The sequence below is a fragment of the Phoenix dactylifera genome, chromosome 5 (genome assembly GCF_051530095.1).
Source record: "Phoenix dactylifera cultivar Ajwa chromosome 5, Ajwa_hap1_PhDact_Kaust_v1.1, whole genome shotgun sequence".
Taxonomy (NCBI): domain Eukaryota; kingdom Viridiplantae; phylum Streptophyta; class Magnoliopsida; order Arecales; family Arecaceae; genus Phoenix; species Phoenix dactylifera.
Genome location: NC_143194.1, coordinates 35,230,259 through 35,253,119, shown reverse-complemented (window position 1 = coordinate 35,253,119; position 22,861 = coordinate 35,230,259). Strand labels below are relative to the sequence as shown.

Below are 22,861 nucleotides of genomic sequence, written 5' to 3'. Positions count from 1 at the left end.
CTACTTATACGAGGCAAGTGATGGACGCTGCATCATTTTTAAGAACTTGACCATCAAATGAGGTGGTCTTCTCTTATCCTCCGTTTGGAAGTGTTGGGGGAGAAAAGAAAAAAAAAACTTTAATGAAGAGGAAAAAAAAGAAAGAAAAAAGAATAGACTTTTTTCGCTCCTCGTTTGGAAATTTTAGGAGGAAAGAGAAAGAACTTTCCTTTCTCTTATTTGGGAGTTTGAAGAGAAAAGAAAAGAAAGCATACATTTTCAACATTTTTACTAAAATACCCACTCAAAAAACCAGAACCTCCGATCTTAAAATAGAAATTAGAAACCAGGACCGTGATCCAGATGACATCGAGTAGATCCACAAAGATTCAAGAATAACAACCAAAATCTGGTTCAAAAAATAGATCTTGTCCTTCATTTTTTGAAAAATAAATGATGTAGGAAACATACTTTCTTTTTTAACGGATCCAAAACAGCTTGAAGAGATCAACACCTACCACTGAAAAAAAATGAGTAGGAAATAAAAAGTAAAGAAAACGAATAATAGAAGAAGAAACAAACAAACAAATAAAAAATCAGAAAATAACAAATCATATCCAAAAATAAGTAAAAGAGACGCATTTATCAAATCCACCCTCATACAATCATCACAGATCCAAACCCCATAAATCAGAAGACAACATATCACATCCAAAATAAGTAAAAGAGACGCCTTTATCACATCCATAACCATATAATCATCACAGATCCAAAAGCCATAAATCAGACAACAGATCACATCCAAAAACAAGTTAATGAAAAAAATAATTATTTTAATTTTTTCTATTGAGAGAATAAGCTTATCTTTGAAGCTTAACAATCGTTGCTCCTCCAAGAAAGTGCAACTGTGGACATGGAGCTTCGTAGAGGTGTAGCAGATGGATATATGGAGATGGAGATGACATATGAAAGGTTAAAATAAAAGTTACCCTAGGATATGTTTGTCCTTTCAATTTGGTACTTCTTTAATTTAAAGGTAAAATAGGTATTATAAAAAAATTTATTAAGTTCCAATTTCTTTCTCTCCAAATTCTCTCACTTATGAAAGGAGAGAATTGGAGCCCAAAATTTTTCCTCCTATTCCCTCCTTTTCTTTTCCTTTTCCTCCACTAAAAAACTCTCAAACATTAAAATTTTTAATTTTTCCTTCCATTCCATTCCTTTCTGCTCAATTTCAAGTTTTCAAACGGAACCTATCGTGGCCTTAGCTTATGATACCATCATCATGACAATCTTCCATACGTGGATCCTAGCCGCCAACGTAGCGTCCGACTTTAGTTATGCAAGGGATGGATTCACATTGGAGGCTTTCAACTTCCATGGTGACTCAAGTTGCCCCAAAGCCAATCAGGGACTCAACATAATTGGCCCTCACATCTCCCTCTCTCCCTAACCAAAGATTCCTAGAATGTCGGATGAGAAGGCTTTCCCCAAACCTATGCCCTTTTATTGGCATGATGATCGCATTAGCTAGCTTCTTCGAGATAGGTCACTACAAAAAGAAGAAGCAAAGCCGACTCTTGAATGCCGATGCTAGGGAAAAGCGTCGGCAAATTTGGCTGCCGCGCCAACTTTTGTCGACGTTTCTAATGGGCGTCGGCAATTTAAAAGAATCACGCGTCGTCATAGTCCTCAATTGAAGATGAAGCTGGGAAGCGTGAGAACTGGACCTAGGGCGACGCTATTACGCGTCATTGTTCTCCCCGATCTACAACGACGGTTATAAGCGTCGGGCTAACACGATGCGTATAAGCGTCGATCTTAGAAGACGCGTACAAGCATCGTCGAAAGTGAGCACACCTCCTAACCCAGTGACCGACCCCGATCGAGCCCTCATTCTGCTCTTATTTCTCCTCTCTGGCGCTGCCCGAGCTTCCGTGTTGCTCCTCTTCCTGCCCTAGCTTCCGTGTTGCTCCTCTTCGGCGCTGCCCTAGCTTCCGTCTTGCTCCTCTCCGGTGCTATCATCACTTCCGTCTTGCTCCTCTCCGGTGCCGGCTATCCGACTCCAACCTCCTCTCCTCCTTCTTTCTCTTCGGCGTCGACCGACCGACCCCAACCCCTCTGCCCGAAGTATTTTTCTCCTCCTCCCTCCGCTTCCTCCTCGCTTGTTCTCCTCCTTCTCCACCTCCTCTTGTTCGTGTGTTCGTTGGTGTTTCTTCCAAATTTTACTGATTCTCTAGCTTGGCCTCCGTCCGAGGATCTCCTCCTCTTCCCTCCTCTCCGGCGCCATCCGAGCAGCCCTCAAGCCTCGATCGAGCGGTATCCCTCCTGTCCGGAGACCAGCGTCGACTGACCGGCCTGAAGCAACGAGTTAATGCATTATGCTCTTGTACTGTTCTTTTTATCTGATTTTTAATGTCATGCAAATGCATGGCACTCTATCGATGAAATGTGAAAATTATCGAAGGTTTGAGAGTGATAGAGATATCAGTGGGTGGATATTACTGCATATTTGATGCTATATATTATTGTAGATCTCACTAAATTGGCGGACAAGCGCCACTTCGGCGACCTGTTTAAAAGTTCAATAGCACACGCATTAAAATTCATTAAAGAGTTGCTTTAAAATTCGAAGGTCCGAGAGAGGGAGAGAGGGAGAGGGGGAGAGAGAGCAAGTATTCATGCATCCGTTCAAAGTTGGGTTTTTTTGTGAGAAAAGGAACATTCAAGAGTTCCAGATATCTCCTGGAGCAGGCAGCCATCACTTTGTTAACCAATTTTAAAATTTCAATAACACATGCATTTACAAATGTATTAGAGTCGCATTAATTTCGAAGCAGAGAGAGAGAGAGAGAGGAGTAAGCATTTATGTTGTCAGATTTTCTTTTCGAGAAAAAGGAATTATAGTTCAAGACTCAAGAGCGCATGCATGCACAAATTTAAAGAGTCGCATTAATTTCGAAGGTTCGAAAGATAGCAAGTATTCATGCACCAGTTTTGTTTTCCTGAGAAAAGGAATTTTCAAGAGTTCCATGGATCTCACTTTGCAGGCAAGTGCCACTTTATTGGCCAATTCCAAAGTCCAACAGTAGGTGCTTTCACCAATATAAAGAGTCGCATTATTTTCGAAGGTTCTAGAGAGAGCAAATATTCATGAGTCAGCTTTTTTTTTTTTTTTTCAAGAAAATGGGTGAGAGAAGTTTCACCTATCTCATTGAAAAAATGAAGGGAGTACAAATTCATTGCAAGAAGCTAAAACCAGCAAAAGGAAGGTAAGAGGAGACGAAACCAACATGGATGTATCCTTCAGGACAGATGTGTCCCCCTTTAAACTTTTTCTCTCTCCAAGACGAGTTTTTGAGTATTATACAAAACTCTAAGGCCTTCTTGACCTTGTAACGAGCAACAATATTTTTTGACGGGTTAGTGCTTCCCATGGTCGACTCCCATGCTGCTTAACATATTGCATTCCGTTTAACGTGCAATGCAGAAGATTTTCCTTTTCTATTGCTACTCTCCATTGGTTTATTCTCTTGTTATGCTTCTTCTAGATATTTCCTCGTCAAAAGTTTAATTCCTCATCCTCCTTTCCATTTATAGACTGGGCCCATGCTCCTCCAAAGTGAGCTCGCTCATTAGTTCTCTGGCTGTCCTTCTTGCCACCATCCGTGTCGTCTTTCCTACCGAGAAGGATATCTCCTTGGCAAGGATTCGTTGTTGGCTGAAGTGCACCATTTCCATGGATTTAGCCTGCTCTCTACTCCAGAAAAACCTGGAGCGGGAAGTCATGGAAGAACGAAGAAGCTCACCATGGAAGAACAAGAACCACCCGTCATTTAGGTATGGATGGTATGGGACAGATTCTTATATGATTGCATTCCTTTTCCCATGGTGGTTTTGGTCGTGTAATAACCAACAAATGATAGGATGTCTTCAGCAATACCATCTCTCTCCAAAGAATTGCTACGCTGCAAGGTGAGGACTCTTGCCAACTCTATGCCACTTTATATATATCACTCGAATTAGCTAGTTTATTCTAGATTTTTCTTTCCTCATACATTGAACTCTCTCCGTATCGAAGTTTCTAGAGCGTGGATAGATATAGTCAGAAAGGGCATTGTTCTCTGTATCGGAGTTTCGAGAGTGTGGATAGAAATTGCTATATCAACCATCTGATTTGAGTCTTGTAGATACCACATGTCAAATATGGAAAACATCAATAAATGATCGCAATGCGGTAGAAGATTCGAGTGCTACGGTAGACCATGCAAATACCTGAAATTGCCGCATCATCACAAAAGTATCGAAAGGTCGAGAGAATTGTTGATATCACTAAGCGGGCATGAGGTACTCAAAAGCCGGCAACAATGTCGAAGGTTCGAGAGTTGTACTAATTTGGATAGTTCTAAATTACCTAAAGTTGTGCATTGATGGTTACATTAATTTAGACGATTCGAATGCATACATGCATTCATGCGTCGTTCAGGTAGTGGATTGATATTTCTTTTGAGTTAATAGCAATGTAGCAATAGTGACAGACTGGTTCCAAATACTGAAAGCTGTTCCTGTAATGCCGATGATATTGAGTGGATCCAATATGTTTTATCTGATCTTACACTAATTAGGAAGATCAAAGATATACTGTGAACTTTTCATGCAGAGATTATAGTTGGCACACAGTGGTTACCGGCAGAATATCTATGGCTGTGCAGAAGATTCAAGATTTTGATCCTAAAAGAATGAACTGAAAAACAAATATGCACTAAGCGAAGGCTAATGCAGAAGGCTTAAGCGAACATTCTAGTCATCAGTCCAAACAGGGTCAAGACAAGCCAGGGATTCGGCAACATCTGTGAACTTCAAGAAGTACACTGGACAAGAGAATAAGGATGGGAATGAGAAGAGGAAGGTCTAACAACATTTGCAGTTGAAGTTGAATCTTCTAAGAAGCTCAAATCTTGTTTCCTTTTGAGGGAGAAAAAAAAAAAAGGTTTCCTTCGAACCCTAAGCTAATTGATACTAGTCTGAGCGAAACATCACTCACCTTCAAATAGCCTTTGCCAACGAGAATTTCCCATTGTTGCAACCTGTACCTCAAGAAAATGACAATAAATTGGAACCGTTAGATTTGACTAAATCAGGGTTTGAAATTTAAATATTCCGGTACAAGGGTAATATTGGTCACATCTAGGCAAGGTACTTAACAGTGGCACATCCACATATCTATTCATAGTTTGCCCAAGGTTTGAAATACTGGTATGATACGCACTCGATACATCTCAGCATGCCTCGGTGTGGGGAGTATCATACCACAGAGTACAGTCAGTTTTCAACCCTTGGTCTAATTATGACAGTATACGAGTTTTAAAGAAAATGAGAGATAACCAGAAGACTTGCACCTCTCTCTCTCGTCAACAAGAAGCACCACACTAATGGATGAGGCCTTAATGGATTTGACCAAAATGATGACCCAAACAGAGCGCATGAAGTACAGAAATTAGACGGGAGAGATCTGGGGAACAAAAGTCTTAGAAATTTATTCTTCACAATTCACAGACCTTAGCCTGTATTAAGTTTCATAAACAAAATACCAATTGAAGAGAAAGATGGAGTCCAATGATTTCATTAATTTAACCCCCCTAAGAATCTAAAAACAAGCTAAACACATAATAAACATTACAGTGAAGAAAGTGGGTCGAAATAGAACCAACTTGAACTTCAAGAATATCATCTTCTTGACCTATCAAAAAAATACATATACAATATTACTAGTATAAGCTTACATGCATCTATACTAAATGGGCTTACAACTAATACCACCTCAGGTGCTAAGAACCAGAACAGAGCCTATCTTTTCCTTCCTAAATCCTCTTAATTTGCTTGTCATCTTCATTCCACTGCAGATCTCTAAATCACAGATCGGCAAACACATCTAAAAGTAGTCCTGTTATTGGAGTTCGGACCCTTATTTATCCTAGGGAAACACATCATCTCAATAGAACTCAAGCAACACTCTAGGAGCACCAATTTGGGTACTAGGTAAAGCTTGGTGTTGGAACTGACTGCATTCCAGCATCTTTGCTGATTGACAGGTGAGTTCATACAAGCCTAGCTGGTTGATCAATCTGGATTTGCTCTAAGCCATCACAGAGGTATTATATTGGTTAATATAATATTCATGAAGTTCATTGGTTTTGCTGACAGCAAGCTATAGATTTGAACAGAATTTTTGGCCACCCAGTTCACTGTCCGCTTTCCTAGTCAACCAGCATCTTGTCAGCTCATCTCACATCTGCACCACACTGGATGCCTCCAGAGCCCCTAAGCTTGGTGAAGCTTCAACTGAAACCTATGCTACCCGTACCCTTCAAGTTACCCTAGATACCTGCACCCGACACCCAAACCTACACACTAGTATAGGACACTGACATGGTTCTGTCAGAAGAAATTCTTCGATACTGAAATAATCACATGAATACAACATGCACTTGTACCCAGCACACAATCCCGAGTCCACATAACAGACTGAAACCACCTCAGTGCCAGAAGGCCAATTTCTGGATTTAATGCTGCCAATGAAGGTCATGGAGCATTCTGCATGTAGGTACGGAATGCATAGGATTGATTTTCAGCCACCATGGGACAGCCCATAAAGAATTGCAAAATTAGGCCCGGGCATCTCTTTCTCTCTCTCTGACCAAAGGAAAGCTATTAGGCAAGCTGAGGACTCAGATCAATTCTATGGCTTCTCATAGGCACGCCACTCCATTTAGCTAGTGCATTCTAGATTGCTTTCGCTTTAAGACATAAGACATGCATGCACTCCATTGGATGTTCACTATAAATTCAATGGTCAAGAACCCTGTAGACATTGGCAGGCAGATATACAGTCCCTCAGTGATTTATGACAAGAGACAGCACTGAATTGGAAGAACCAGAAGCGCACGCATTCACGCAACAAGTAATAAAGACCACATGCATTCATGAACCAGTTTACATAGTAGAGTTAAATCTTTCAAGCTAAATGGCAGCAAAGCTCAAATTTGAAAATTCTAAACTAAGCAGTGAAGACTATTGTCATCACAAAGATGGCATCCTGGGTGAATCCATGCATTCTTTCCAAAGTTTCCACTAACCATGAGTACCCGAGAAAGAGCGAACATTTAAAAAGAAAAAAATTATAGTTGGTATACATCAGTTACTGACTTCCTGGTAGTTCATGCATGCCTGTACATAAATGTAAAATTCTGTAAGACCAAACAGTGAACTGAAAGAAAAAAAAAAGATACATGAATTGGTGGAAACAGGTATTGATTAAATAGGAATGTGTGACAGAGTTACAAGAGAAGCTACTTCAGAAATCATAGACGAGGAGCTTCACTGCAACCATACTGATCATAGTTTGATTTATGTGCACTGTGCCGGATGACTTTTCTTACTTTATCTCATCAAAATAAGTATAAACGTCATATGTCCATACTCCACATTCGGAAATGTGTGACAGCATTACAAAAGAAGCTATTTCAGAAATCATAGAAGCAAAGTTTCAGTGCAAACCATACTCACTGATCATAGTTTGGTTTTTGTGTCCTGTGCTGGATGATGCTTCTTACTTCTATCTTATCTAAATATTGTAAAAAGATCATAAATCTATACTCCATATGAGACCATCTGAGAATAGTTATGTAACCTGAATTGATAAAGGGTAAGAATTACATAAAACTTCTAACACAGAACCGGAAACTAAATGTTTGATACTAAATGGCATAAAAAGAGAGCAACTAGCCTAATCATCCATATGAAGAAATAGGGTTCTGAAAGTTACCAGATTGTTATACTCCACTCCAAGTGAGGAACTACACAGACAGCTCAGTAATGCATGGATTTGAGAATGCAACCAGAAGGAAAGGCAGATAGGCGACGCTTTCACATGACATCACTCATCAGCTTTCCTTTCCAGGCTTTTACACCTTACAAAGATGAGATTCAGTTGTACATCTCCATCCAAAAAATGCTAGAAGAGCATAAGCAAGGAAATAAATGAGAAGTTGAAGAAAAGATAGCAGAACACCAACAGTGAAAGATGAAGAATAGAAGTATAAGACAGCAACAGATTATGGATTTTATACACTTTATTTATCCCATTCTACAATGGAAAACATGATTACTATCACTTATTCCAGGAAGCAATTTGAAATCCATTGAAATGTATAAAGTTTTAGCCATGATCATGTTTCCCATAGCCTGCTTACCTTTAGGAAAATTGTCATTTCTATATCCAAATACACTCACAAGAAAAAACCGAGGGAAGGTTTCTATGGCAGATATAATATGTTGAAGTGGAAATTTAGTAAGACTAACTGACTAGGACTGATAGAACCAAAAGTTAGATGAATAACAGAGCATTTATAAAGAGAAATGGTTTGACAAGTTGCAGCTCACCCATGAGGTGTTAAATTCAAATAGAAGGGTTGATGAAGAGAATACGAAAACAATAAACTTGCTTATAAGCAGTGAGAAGATGCTTGAAACCACTTCAAATTAGAAAGTCATAGCCTGCATAGGAAGTAATGGCAAAGCAAGAACCATAAATCTTCTCTGAACACAGTTAGAAATTAAATTTTGTGTTTCCCTATGTAAATGAATAGATGCTATCCTTTTTGTTTTATGTTGAAACAAATCATGTCTACTTCAATATCATGTACTTTCAAAAAAACCATTCCCCCCTAACTTTATCTAATAGCATCTTCAAACACCATGCATCATATTTAAAGCCATTTTGATGGTGCTTCTCATATGTTATATTCTGTTTGTCACAGAATATAAAAGAAACAATAAATTATAGGTCCTGAAATTCTTCAAGGGAATGAGAAACTTTAAAAAAAAATGTTGATGATCAGAAAACTGGACATGCTAATAAAGCACTTGCATTGAAGCTTCTTAAGAGCACCAGCCAATGATCATTTATTTCATGATCATGCATGCAACATGAAGACCTATTGCTTGGCTGCTCCAAAAAATATGCCATGGGAAAGGTTATAACCTTACCAAAAACCATATGATCTAAATATGAATTCTAATTATAGTTCCAAATTCCAACAATTTTTTGCAATTATAAAAATTCGATACTTATTACCGAGCATTTAGATTCTTCCTCCCTGAAAGTTTGTTCCTTCAGATCAGTAGCATAACAACAAATTCAACATAGTACACTGAAACGGTTAAGTAACTTGAAAAATTGTTACAGCTATACTTTTCTTTAATAACCAAGAACATTTCAAAGTTACTAATGTTGAGATTTTTATATCACAATAAGCTATAATACTGTGATCTTGCTTGGGCAGTTTAAAAATGACAACAAGAATTTCTATTTTGATGATCTCTAGTTCAAGAGCACAGCTTTAATCCTCAGTCAGTACTATATTGCAACCAACTCCGAAGAGTACAAAACAGCATAGCAATTTAGCTGTTTCTAGTTGTCACGCCCCGAACCCGGGGCCCGGGACGCGAGCAGACGCCGCGCACCTGCAGGGCGGACCCCGCAGGCATGCAAGGCAGATAAATCAGATCAACCATCAATAACTAAATAAAAATAAATTCCAGCTTTCATATCAAATGTCTACATACACATATGTCAAAAGAAAAGTCAATATCTACTAGCTAAATACATCATGATCACTCCATCCCGTAATCCTTATAATCATATGTCATCACCTGCAAAAAAATGTAAATAGTAGGAGTGAGCTAACAGCTCAGTAGGCAACATCATGCAATAAAGTCATCATATAACATGTCATGATGCATATGAAAAGCAGCTAAAACTCATGAATCCAAAAATCCACACGATAACCCGTAAACCCGATCCGAGATTTAAAATAACTCAACCGCATGACTACGGCCACATCACCCAGTGGCATGGTTACACCGAAGTGTCAATACAACTCTCCGCAGAGCCGCTCCACTGAGCCAACACACCACTGTGCCGCACCCCCTGGTGCCAATCTTACGCTCCACCGAGCTTCTCCGAAGAGCAAAACGCACCCCTGTGCCGCCACTATTCTATCACCGGTGGTCGCGGTGTCGGAACTAGTTCCTCAGTACAAGTCGACAGGGCCAACGTATCATCCCATTGGCGGGGCCTAGACTATAGTCACGCGGTTTTAAAAATCAATAAATCAATTTTCCACATGGTAAATTTCCAAATCAAAGTCATGATAATGCTCCCAATAGTAAAGCACATAACAGTTTATGAAATTAAATATTTAATTCTAATTCTAACACATAATGCCAATAATAAATCATAACATCAACATATGCAGATACATGTTAAAATTCTACTTTAAAGCAATAGGTCACCTACCTGGGCTAGCTTAAAAAAATCCCTGCCACAGATATCACGAACCCCTGATTAAACATAAACATTAATTATTTAATTAATTAAGAAACATAATTTAAACTATTTCCAATCCCTTAAACTCCTAAGTTCATAGATCCAAGAATGGGCCCCCAAGATCAAACATAGACCCTAAGAACAAGTAAACCAAAACCCCAAAATCAGAATCCTTTAAACCCAAAACCAATTGTAGCCCAAAACAAATTAGGCCCAATTGAACCAAACCAGATTACAGGTCCAGATCAGATCTCGGGCCCAAACCAATCCAGCCCATAGATCCAATCAGGTCCAACTCAGCCCAAAAACAAATCTCCAGCCCAACCCAAACCAGATTTGATCAGACCAGATTAGATCAAATCTTAACAAACCAGATTACACTCAAATCAGACCAACCCAAATTTCTGACTCAGATTCAGACCCAAAATCTAATTTCAATCCGAAGCTGATTATTCATATTGCAACTCAAACTCAAATCAAATCCAATTCAAGGAATAGGTGGAACCGGTTCATAGCCTGAACCGGTTCATGGTCTGATCCACAAATGAGGAACGGAAATCAAAACAAGAAAAAGCCCAGGAAGAAGAAAGAAGAAGAAGAAGAAGAAGAAGAAAAAGGAGAAGAAGAAGGGGAAGGAAGGAAGAAGAGAGGGTGGCTGGTGGTTCCGATCGGCCTTCGGCGGCCGACCGTGGCCCTCGGCGGCGGCGCTCGGCCAGCCGCCATCGGCCACGCCGCTGTCACGAGCAGCGCGGAAGAGAAGAAGAAAAGAAGAAGAAGAGGAAGAAAGGGAGGGAAGAGAGAGGCCGGGGCTGGAAAGCCCGGCCCCCCGTTCGTCCACCTCCGGCCGAACTCGTTTCGGCCCGGATTGACCCCGGTCGGACACCGTCGGCCGGCCGAATCTCACAAAAACTTCTCCGAAACAGGGAAAGTGAAACCGATTAACATACCCTCATTCCTCTCCCCTTAAATCCATAAAAATGTAGTAAATGGGTTGTCTTTCTCACCTCCGGTCGTCGACGAGTGGATTCCCGGCGGCTCCGGCAGCGACGGTGACTCCGGCGATCCTCTCAAAAAGAGGGAAAAAGAAGAGGAGGAAAGAATCAATTTTTTTAGAGGGATGGGGGCTCCTCTGAGAGTTCCTAAACTCTCTTAAACGAAGAGAGAGAGAGAGGGGAGAGGGGTGCGGGGAGGTTTCGCTGGCCGTTCGGCCGGCGTGGTGATCGTGGGGATGACCACGATGAACAAACTGAAGTCGGCACCCATTGCCGACTTCAGTTCGTTGGGCCCAACAAAAATTTCAGGTCTTTAGTATTCTAGATGGAACTTAAAAAATCTGAAAAATGGTACAAACTGCAAGCAAAGTTTTCATTATTAAAAGATGAAGTGCAGTCAGATGCATTATAATCATATAGGGCCATAAACCAAAGCTGGTTATACCATAACTGAATCTTGATTCTTGCACCATGTATAACAACTCAACTTCAAGACCACCCTCATTGGAGGAAGGTGTCCTCAATTGTAGATAACAGCCATAAATGTGGCCTTAATCACATGGTCCTCCACTTTCTAGCCAAGTTGGCAAAAAGCACTTCCTTGTAAGAGGATTGGAACGTTCACCTCTTATTGCAGGGTGAAGATTGTGCTGGCATCATGGGATGTCGCTTGATATCCTGAGTAATTTAGATTATTATACAATAGAGAAATAAGCAACTTAGAGTTTTAGCACTCATCTCAATTTGCCATCAGTGATATAAAAATAAGGGGCTAGCTGACACTTGATGGCATGTAAGTACTTACATGCATTGCAATTACCCTCCCAATTCTGCTGTATCTGTCTACCTCTCACCAAGCACTTTAAAGTTTGATCTTTTGAAAGCCTGCACATAGAGCTCTTACATGTCGCGGAACTAATGAATGTGAACCATCTATGCAGCAGATGACGCAATTGTAATTTTAAACAATATCAGCATGACATTTATATTAAAAGGGTACCCAGGCACATTTGCAAGAAACAATACAAAATGAAAAAGTATAAGATTAAAATCTTAATACACTGAAATGAACTGTATGACATAAAAAAAAATGAATTTCAATATCCCATAATATTATTTTAAATGCATCAACAACATATACATACAACAATCATGGCCAGTCTGGCTGTTGATCTAATAGTGCACAGGAAATTTACCTTGAACGAAGAACAAGATCAGTTTCTCTCATGCTTTACAAGAGACAATAAGACATAGCAGGCAATCTAAGAAAAATTGACATCAGGCATCATATTCTCTGTCTTCTGAGAAAACAGAGAACCTGCTTTAGAGTTCCTCTGGATGGGGTTAGCATTTGCTGCAAACTTGTAAATATATATCAGGGAACTCCTCATCTCCGGAGTCCCCCATGGCAATATTTGTGTGCATGAAAGACTTGCCACAATCAAAAGATCCTGAGGGAATAAACAGAAATTCCGGACAGTAAAGACTATATAAAATAAAAGCCTTCTTCTATTTGCAATAGAAGTCATGCCATTGACAGATCCAAATACATTGAAGCGAATAAGATCACATCAGGTATCAACTAAAATATATAGAGGCTTATGAACAGAAGTGTATTCATATCGATAAGAAGGCTAAAGAACTTCTCACGATGAACTCCACATACAGAAAGCAAGGCATGTCAAATATGATCAACATGCACATAGAAAAAAAAGCATGCCAACCATGCGTTCACAACAAACTCCATATATAAAGACATATGACAGCAAGTCTAAGACCCTATTTGGGAGAGCTGTTGGCAGTAGAGCTTTTGGAAATAGAGCTGTCTAAAGTAGAGCGTTTATAAAAAGCTGTTTGCTGTTTGGTAACTATATTTCTAAAGTGCCGTGGCACTTTAACATGTGTTTGGTAAACAAACTGGAAAAATACTTGTGTGACAAAATAACCATAAAGGACATTACTAGTATTATACAACATAGCATAATAAAATATAATATGTATTAATACATAAATATATAATATAGTATAATATTAATGGAATGTAATATAATATTATTATAATATAGTACTATAACATTGTGCATTATAGGATAATAATTTAATATAATATTAAATTATTTAACATAACATATCAATGTATTATGATATAATGTAATATAATATTATATTTATAGTATAATACAATAATAAATGTATAAAATATTATAATTATTAGTGTAAATTAATTTTTCACCCTTCTGATGACCATTTCTCTCTAACAAATTTTCTAGCTAAGTAATAAAATTGGTTAAATAATGACTAATATTTTTATTTATTTATTTATTTATTTATTTAGATCAAATTATTTGCCACTCACTCATTATTTTTCTTTTTGTTTATTTTATTTAGTTATTTATTTATTATTTTATTTCATTGAAATATATTTATTTATTATCTTATTTATTTATTCGTTCATTCGTATATATATTTATTTATGCATTTATTCTTTTCTTTTCTTTTCTTTTTCTTTCCTTTTCTTCTTTTTCTTTCCTTTCCTTTTTTTTCTTTTTTTTTCTTTTCCTTTTTCTTCTCTTTTCTCCTTCCTTCCTCTCTTCCCTTATTTATTTATTTATTTATTTTCTTTTCTTTTTCTTTCTTTTTCTTTTTTTCTTCTCTTTTTTTCTTTTCTTTTCTTTTCTTTTCTTCTCTTTTTTCTTTCCTTTTCTTCTTTTTTTCTTTTTTTTCTTTTCTTTTTTCTTCTCTTCTTCTCCTTCCTCTCTTCCCTTCTTCTCCTTTCTTATCCTCCCACGAGCCCGCCAGGCCGCGGCAGCCGCGGGAGGGGGCCTGGCCGTGGCCGTGGCTCACCATGGCCAGCGGCTGGTCGCAGCGCAGCGAAGCCCCATGATCGACTGCCATGGGGGCTTCGCTGTGGCTCACCTCCCCAGTCCTGCGGATGGCGGAGGCCCGGCCACCCCACGGCTGAGCCCGGCCGCTCCACAGGCCGGCCGCACGCCACGGGTGGCGTCGCGGCCGCCTACGAAGGGGTCGCCGGCCACGGGTGGTGGCTGCCACCGTGGGCAGCCACGACCTCCCAAAACAAAACAAAACAAAAAAAAAGAGGAAGAAGGAACAGAGGTGGCGGTGTTGAGAGGAAGAAGAAGATAGAGAGGGAGAGGGAGAGGGATGGGTGAGAGAGAAAGAGGCGAGATGAGAGTTTTAGGAGAAAAAAATGAGATTTAAATGGAGGTATTTCGGTCAAAAAAACAGCTTCCCGACAAAGCTAAAAACAGCGTTTTCGGAAAGCTCCAAAATGGAGCTTCTCCCACAAAGTTGTTTTCAGCTTTCTGGAAAAGCTGAAACAACTTTCTAAAATTTTTACCAAACACCCTTTTCCATTCAAAAGTACTTTTAGAAGGCCAAAAAGCACTTTCTGGCTCTCCAAAAGTTCCCCCAAACAGGGCCTAAGAACTTCTCACAACGAACTGAATATACAAAGAGCAAGGCATGCTAAATATGATCACCCTACAGAAAGAAAAGCATGCTAACCATGTTGCTAAAAAGTAGAATTTCCTGTGATGTCTGGGATTGCTAGCTAATAACCTATGCTAAAGAGAAAAGTGGAGATGAAGGGTGGGGGAAGGGGATGGGCAGGAAGAGGAGGGTCGGAAGGGCTAGGGCACAAGGAGGAGGGTGGTGGGGAAGAGAGGGGGGAGAGAGAAGAAATGGAGGAGATGAGGAATGGTGGGAGAGGGTGATGGGCAAGCGACGGGGGTACAGAGATGGAGCATCTGGTAGGGAATAATAACTGGATTTCTATTGGACTCTAAAACAAGCCTGAACCCCTTGGGCTAGGCCCAAAGCCCAACTTCAAGCCGGCTAGGCCCAATAAATCTTGGCCAGCTCAGCCAATTTCCAACCCTATGACAAATAACAGGGAATAATAACTCTTGAGACACCATAAGTTTTCCACTTTTATGACAAAACTAATTTTCTTTTTCCCAAAATTATCCATCGACGTTGATATCGGTTGGATTTCTCTAAAGAAAACTGCTATCAATAAGCTGTCGGTAGTCAAGGAATGGTGCAGTGCACAAGGTGTAAGTAGTGTTAGTCACATATTGCTTGGCCAATCATCATCTTCCACATAGGATTTGGCAGGCAATCTCTAGCATTTTCCATACCATAAAGAAAGAAAAGGGAAAGCCAGAGTCCAGAAAGCTCAGTCCTAGTTCTCTACCCACATGGAACCAGGATTTGATATTTTCTATTAATGCCTATATGCATTATTTATTTGTAATATTAACACCTGTATGCATATATTTGTTCGTTACACAACCAAAATGATTAGTTTTGAGTACAAAATAGACATACATATCAGTTAGGAGAATGAAGCTTGTTGGGGGAGCGCAGCTCCCCCCCCCCCTCTCGAGTGCATGAGAACCTTGCCGTCAGAGGACCGGATGACGGCCGAGCTCGGTGCCCGACCCCGGAACATCCGACCCGAAGAGCTCCCGACCTCGGAGGTCCGCCCTCGCCGCCCACCTGCCGCGGTTGCATCCTGCCAAAGTCTGGTCAGGGGCCATACCCCGCCACCGCCTCCGGCATTTAATGCGCATGACCTCTGCAAACCCCCGACTCACTCAACAATTAATGTGTATCTCCGACTCACACAACAATTAATGTGTATCTCCGACTCACTCAACAATTAATGTGTATCGCCGGCTCACTCAACAATCAATGCGCATGGCTCCTGTTATCTACGGATCCTCAGTCCTCCACGGCAAATCGGCTCGGCAGCGTTCATTCAACCGTGACAACTCTCTGATCCCGGCCTCACCTCCGACATCGAAGCATTAATTCACCTGATCGCGCATCAACTCGAGCGACGTGCTAAGCCGTACAGCGACCTCGCCCCATCACATCACAGGTAATCCGACCCCCCCATAAAGAGGAACCCCTCCTCAATGGGGGTTGGACTCAGAAAAAAGAAAGCAGAACGCTTCTTCCCCCTTCCTCTCTCCCAAATTTAAACCTCTTCTAACTTAAGCATCGGAGGGCCGGCGCCGGAAACCCCGGCCACCGGCTTTTTGCAGGTCCCCCCTCCACGGAGGACGCCGCTCGCCGATAGATCGCCGCCCGCCAGAGTTCGCCGAAGCTCCTCCTCCTCAGCCGACGGCCGCCCCCGGGTCCAATTTCCAGCAACAAAGCTAAATAAAATTTAGGATTTTTTGCATGAATATCCTTCTAAAAATTCAAATTTGCATGAATAACCTCTTAAAATTTATATTTATTTCTGTACCCTCATAAAACACTATTTTTACACAAATTTTCCTAATATAACGGTTCTTCTAACACCGTTAATAAAAACCATATTTATTTTAATTTAAAATAAAATAAAATTTTAAAATTAACTTTTTGTCCTCCATCGTGATCGCCTTATAATATTTCTTTTTGCACATCTATCCATTAAGAATATTTTAGTCATTTTAATTTGAAAAGCGCAAGATAATCAGTACTATTAAGTGAAAATTGTAAGGTGGCCAGTACAAGCTTCGGCACTAGACCATTTAGATAATGAGCTAGTTCCATTAATAATTCTGAATATGTTTCTCTAACAACTATTCAATATGTCAATAACATACCACTTAGTAATCTCTTCATCTCAACATTTTTTGGCCAATTATAGACATCCATGCTTGGAGATAACTTCTTCATGATGCCTATGACATGGAAAGATATAAAACATGCACATTGACCATAACGATAAGAGATACATAAAGTCTGTAATTTCCAGCCGTACTTAAAATTCTGACTTCTAGAAAATTCATGACTAGCTCAATCTGAAAATACTTTTTAAGAGGAAGAACTATAAATCTAATAATCTACTAGTATTTGTTAGTCAAGTCATACCAAGTAGAAGATCCTTACAGATGCATGCAAACAAAACATGATATACAACAAGCAACAATGTACTTATATTCAAACATTAACCAGTAAAGTGACAAAAAGAATAAATCTTGGTATGAATTCATAATTTCAATGGGAACGTTTTAACTAGTTGTAGAGACAAAATAGCATATAAACTAGAACTCTGAGAACGAAACATGGTCGGAAGTGACTACAAACCAGCACATGATAACTGTACTTGTGGGGCAGCAGTGCTTGACAAGGACAAGATCACGGGAATTTTAGCCAAAAAATCTCTTTCAAAGTTATCGAGCAACAAAGAAGGCATCTAACTACAAAAGGGAGGGAAAGAAAGGAGTTTATATTCCCCACTTAGCATTTCAAGACAACGAAAGAAGGCAAGGATGTCTGTAATTAAAAGAGAGTAATGCAAAACAAAGCAGATAACACATTTTTTTACGTAATATAATGGGTAAAAACAACTAATGACAAATAAGAGAAGCATACTATTTCATTTCTATTAGTCTTCCCCCTACAGGATTCCAACTCCAACAGCCAAGCTCAAGGATTCAAATTTATCAGTCAGGATAAATATAATATGCAAATTAAACAAGAAACAACCAGACTGGCAGATACAGATCAAGGAATACACAGATGAAGTAAATAAGTTAATCAAAGTATGGAGACATCAAACCCGCTAATAGATATTATGTCACCAGCACAAACTTTTGTTATCCAATGCTGAATGGCATTCAAAGCAGTATCACCATCGGCAATGCTATGATTAGTGGTTTGACTTTGGGACTACCTATAGAGAAGAACAGATAGTTGGAATTTTTTTTAAAGAAAAAAGGCTAGCAAATCAAAACAAGCACAACAGAACATTTAAGCAAAAGTATGATTGCATTCAACAATCACTATTTAATCCAATATTTTTACACTTTAACATCCGTAGCCTTCCTTTTAAAATCCATGTTGGCCAAACTAGTTGAAAATAGATACATACATACATACAGAATTGCTTCAAATTACTTGATAGTAAACCTAAAATCTAAATAAGGCTAAACAATTGCTTCTATTAACTAAAAATCACATATACTGTTCCTCATAAGCCATTGACAGGTTCTGAAGAAGGGTTCTTCCACCAGAGAAAGGAAGAAAGAAAAAAGGAAAATGCAATAGGGTAAATTCCATTCAAGCATTCCAACATTCAAATCACCAAACACATCAGTAACATAGCACAAGACCAAATCTTTCACAAGAAATAAGATATCCATTGAATACAAGAAAGAAAGAAAGAGAGGAAAAGCATCGAGTAGTTCCATTCAAGCGTTCCAATACTGAAATCATTGATCACACAAGTAGCACAACATTGAATCTCTCGCAAGAAATACCTTTCACACACATAACAGAAATGAAGGAAGAAAGAAACAAAGAAACCACAACATAATAACTCGACTGAAGCATTCCAATATTGAAATCATTAAAATAGCACAAGATCACAATAAATAAGAAAATTATGAATCACATAGATGAAGAAATGAAGAAAGCAACCAGCATACAAAAAAGATCAAATGTTGAACCTTGAACAAGTTATTTTCCCTCAAGTCTAAAAAAAAAAAAGAAAGAAAGAAAAAGACAAAAAGTGCTAATTATGCCTGTCAAACTTTCTGCAGATTAAAAAAATCAAAGAAAAAAAGAAATAGAATTAAATCAAGAACCCATTTGGAAAATATAATATACACACACCAATGCACCATCTCTTCATCCTTCCTCAGATATTCTTGCAATTGCTCGCTTTAACCCGCAAGTCCAGTATAGTCTTCGTTATGCCATCCGGAACCCGTTTCCCGCTACGGGTAGGATCAACTAAAACACACCCTCCTCGCTGTCCAACCCAATCTAAACATTAAAATCGCAAGTCCAATATAGTCTTCGTTATGCCATGCATCCGGCAACCGTTTCCCGCTAAGGGTTGGATAATTTCATCGTTGATTCCCTAAATAAAAGAAAGCCTATCTTTCTTCCCCCTTTGAAACCCTCTAATCGTAAACAGCCCGAAATCCAAATGGAAACCAGCACAATCCAATCAAAGCGACAAGAACGCTTAGATTTCCAAGAAATCCATAAAGAACACCAAAAGAACCACGAATTCCATTGTTTCTTGAGAAAAGAAAAGAAAAAGAAAGGAAAAGACAGGGAAGGGGCGGTGGATCAGACTACCGGCGAGGTGGGCAAGTTGAGGCGAGAGGTGCCGAAGGACCACTTGTTGGTGTGGCCGTCGGAGGACTTAAATATATATCAGGTGGCCGCGAAGCGGGGAGAGTGCCGGGGGCCGCAGCGGAGTTAGGCGAGGAGGGGGAGGTCCAGCCAGGCGCCGATGGAGATGGAACGGACTGCATTGTAGAGGAGGGTTTTGCCCCTCCGACGCCATGGCCGCGACTCGATAAAGAAAGACCAAGGGAGAGAGACTCCGGTTACGAGGAAACGACGGAAGGAAACGACTCCTGAGTCCTGATATTTATAGCTCTACCTCGCGTTTCGCTGACGCAAATGGTAGACCCAGGAAGACGGCAAGATTGCCGATATCAGTAACGACGAGGAAATTTATGTATAGGTCCCTCGTTGAAAGTAAATTACTAATAATCCCTCATTAGCAAACTTCATACAAAGTCGGCCGACTCTCCCTATTTCAGCATACGACACTGCAAGCAATTAGCATATGTGATTCACGTACATTAAAAAGTAAATTATATATATATATATATATATATATATATATATATATATATATAAAATTGCACTCAAAAACTAAAATAAAAATTATATTCATATAAAATTATATGATAGAAATTATATCGTTATTTAGAAGAGGAAAAGGAAGGAAAAAAAAGGCAAACGCTTTCATTCCCGCATTATCAAAATGAAATCAAATGGAGTAAATCAATAGAAAATATACTCCTAGTGTAGCTGGAGCATACGTTTACACAGTCAAGTAACTTAATTCTAAATCCCCAATCAATAATTAAAAGGATATATAAATTCAACAAAGTTTGAAAAATTTGCCGACTTCGCATTATCTTGTTGACAATATTTTTTTGTGAGGACTTACTTGGACATTAAATTAGTTATAATACTCTTACTTACCAGCATCAGATAAAATATCAAATCCCATCATCTAAACTTTATCAGGATCGTAACACTATATTTTGAGAAACTGTTTCTGAGTCCCGATTTGGATACGCCCCGTACGTACAAGACGTGACATGATCAAAGGTCAACTATTTAGGCTCTATTTGGGAGAGTTTTTGGAGGGCCAAAAAGTACTTTCTGACTCTCCAAAAACCCTTTTAGATAAAATAGGGGTGTTTGGTAAAAATTTTAAAAAATTATTTTAGCTTTTTCAGAAAGTTAAAAATAACTTTTTTTGGAGAAGCTCCATTTGGAGCTTTCCAAAAAAAGCACTTTTAGGTTCCATCTGAAAGTTATTTTTTGACCAAAATACTTGTGATAAAGTATAACAATTACACAAAATGTCCCTTTATAATTCTAAAAATATGTAGGAGTGTGAAAATTTAATTTACACTAATAATTATAATAGTTTATACATTTATTATTATATTATACTATAAATATAATATTATATTACATTATATCATAATACATTGATATGTTATATTAAATAATTTAATATTATATTAAATTATTATGTTGTAGTATACAATATTATATTACTATATTATAATAATATTATATTATAGTAATATTATACTATATTATATATTTATGTATTAATATATATTATATTTTATTATGCTCTGTTGTATAATACTATGTAATGTCTTTTATGGTCATTTTGTCATACTAAAAGTAGTTTCTTATTTACTTACTAAACACATGTTAAAGTGCCACAGCATTTTAGAAATGTAGTTACCAAACAGCAAACAGCTTTTTATAAAAGCTCTACTTTCAAAAGCTCTACTGCCAACAGCTCCTCTAAACGAGGCTTAATCATATCCATTGACCAATTGCAACATTGTAAATCTAAGGATTAACACCTTTTCCAACAAAGCATTGGTTCTTCTCTCCTTTCTTGGAAGTTTGATCTAGTACCTTTTTTTATTTTTTACTTATTTTAATTTTTTCCTGTTCCTGTTACTACTAGGATATAGGTTGAGATTGGCCTTTGCCCGAAGAGTACTGAAGTAGGTAGAATTGAGGTACACTGAGATCGATTAGAATCGAGGTATGCTGAGACTAGCTGGAACCAAGAAGGAAGGTGGGATTGACCTGCAAAGAAGTCCACTTGCCGGAAAGTTTCTAATGAGGAACTATTCGATGCTTAAGTCAAAGATCTAGATCAATAGTGGAAAAGAGAGAATGAATGTTAAGGAGCGCAGTATTGCTTGCCTATGGGTCCTCTTGTCGTCCCTATATATAGGATGAGAGCAGTGTCCATTATCCAATTTATTGGGTAGTGCCATAACCGCATAGTAACGACTAATCGTGCATTAACCGCATTTCAATGGCTATCCATGATCGACAAGTAACGATAATTGTGTTGATCGTATCTTTACTATTGTAACCATTACCAAGATCATGATCGCAGCCCATTCAATGCCCTTTGGTGTTGCTCTTGAGCAAGACCAACCAGAATGGCACACCGGCCAATACCGAGGTCATTCACTTTGGTTAAGCCCAAGACTAAAGAGGTCGAAATTATTGGATTATCCCTCCTATGTTGGAGAAAACTTAGCCCAACAAATATGGGCGAAGTTAATTATTTTTAGCCCATTTTAATTAGAATAACTTTTGGCCCAAAATGTGAGGCCCATTACGGCAATTTTTTATGTTGAGAAGGGAGGCGGTGTGAGGAGTCTTCATTAAAAAAAGGGGGAGGCGGCGGAGAAGGAGCAGAATTGTGTGCAGTTTTGATCAAACGATGATTGGAAGGCTATCCATGGTTCGATTGAGCTGAAATTTTGATAGTATGCTCACAACACTTGGTTCTTCAATCTGTACAGTGTGATTGCCATTTCCAGTCTTCCAACACTGTCAGATTTTTGCAGAAATGTGATTGCTATTCATGTGAGATCTTCTTAATTTTTCTCTCTCTTATTGTTGATATTTGCCAAAAATATTGTTCGTGAGATTATGTGGTGATATATGGTTCTAGTTTTAGCTAGAGAGAACAGATTGTAATATCCATTATTAGTTAATAGTGGAAGTTTTTGGGTAGACTACGATCCTATGATTTTTACTCTCCATATTGGAGAGGTTTTCTACATAAAATTTGGTGTTGCTTTTGTGTTTCTGATAATTTGATCAGATAGGTATTTGTGAATGCCTTAATATATATATATTAGGTGGATTGACTCTAGTTGTTTGTTTCCTAACAAATTTATACTTACACAAGGTAGGAAAGTTGTTGATTCTGTTGTGCTTTAATTATCTTGTTTTTGTTACTTTCCAATTCCAACAGAAATAACCCAAGATCAGGATGGCCAATATTCTCCCCATCAATTCTAAATGCTCTTTTATTCTATGAAACATTAAATTGAATTAGAGATATTAAAAAATAGGGGAATACATATTGCTAACAGTAATCAGCAAC

At 38.7% G+C, this 22,861-nt stretch overlaps 1 long non-coding RNA gene across 15 annotated transcripts; it reads right to left on the bottom strand.

Annotated features, from left to right (window-relative positions):
• Positions 1-6,941: 6,941 nt before the first annotated feature.
• On the bottom strand, positions 6,942-19,746 carry LOC103706796 (uncharacterized). Of its 15 annotated transcripts, XR_016413359.1 has the most exons (6): positions 19,471-19,746; positions 12,167-18,055; positions 11,987-12,039; positions 10,340-10,383; positions 7,805-9,693; positions 6,942-7,669 (listed from the first exon to the last, which is right to left on the bottom strand). It is a non-coding gene; the product is annotated as an uncharacterized LOC103706796 (long non-coding RNA). The 15 variants fall into 15 exon arrangements; XR_016413358.1 differs by having other exon boundaries at positions 7,805-8,535; positions 9,607-9,693; positions 10,340-18,055; XR_016413356.1 differs by having other exon boundaries at positions 11,987-18,055.
• Positions 19,747-22,861: the final 3,115 nt, after the last annotated feature.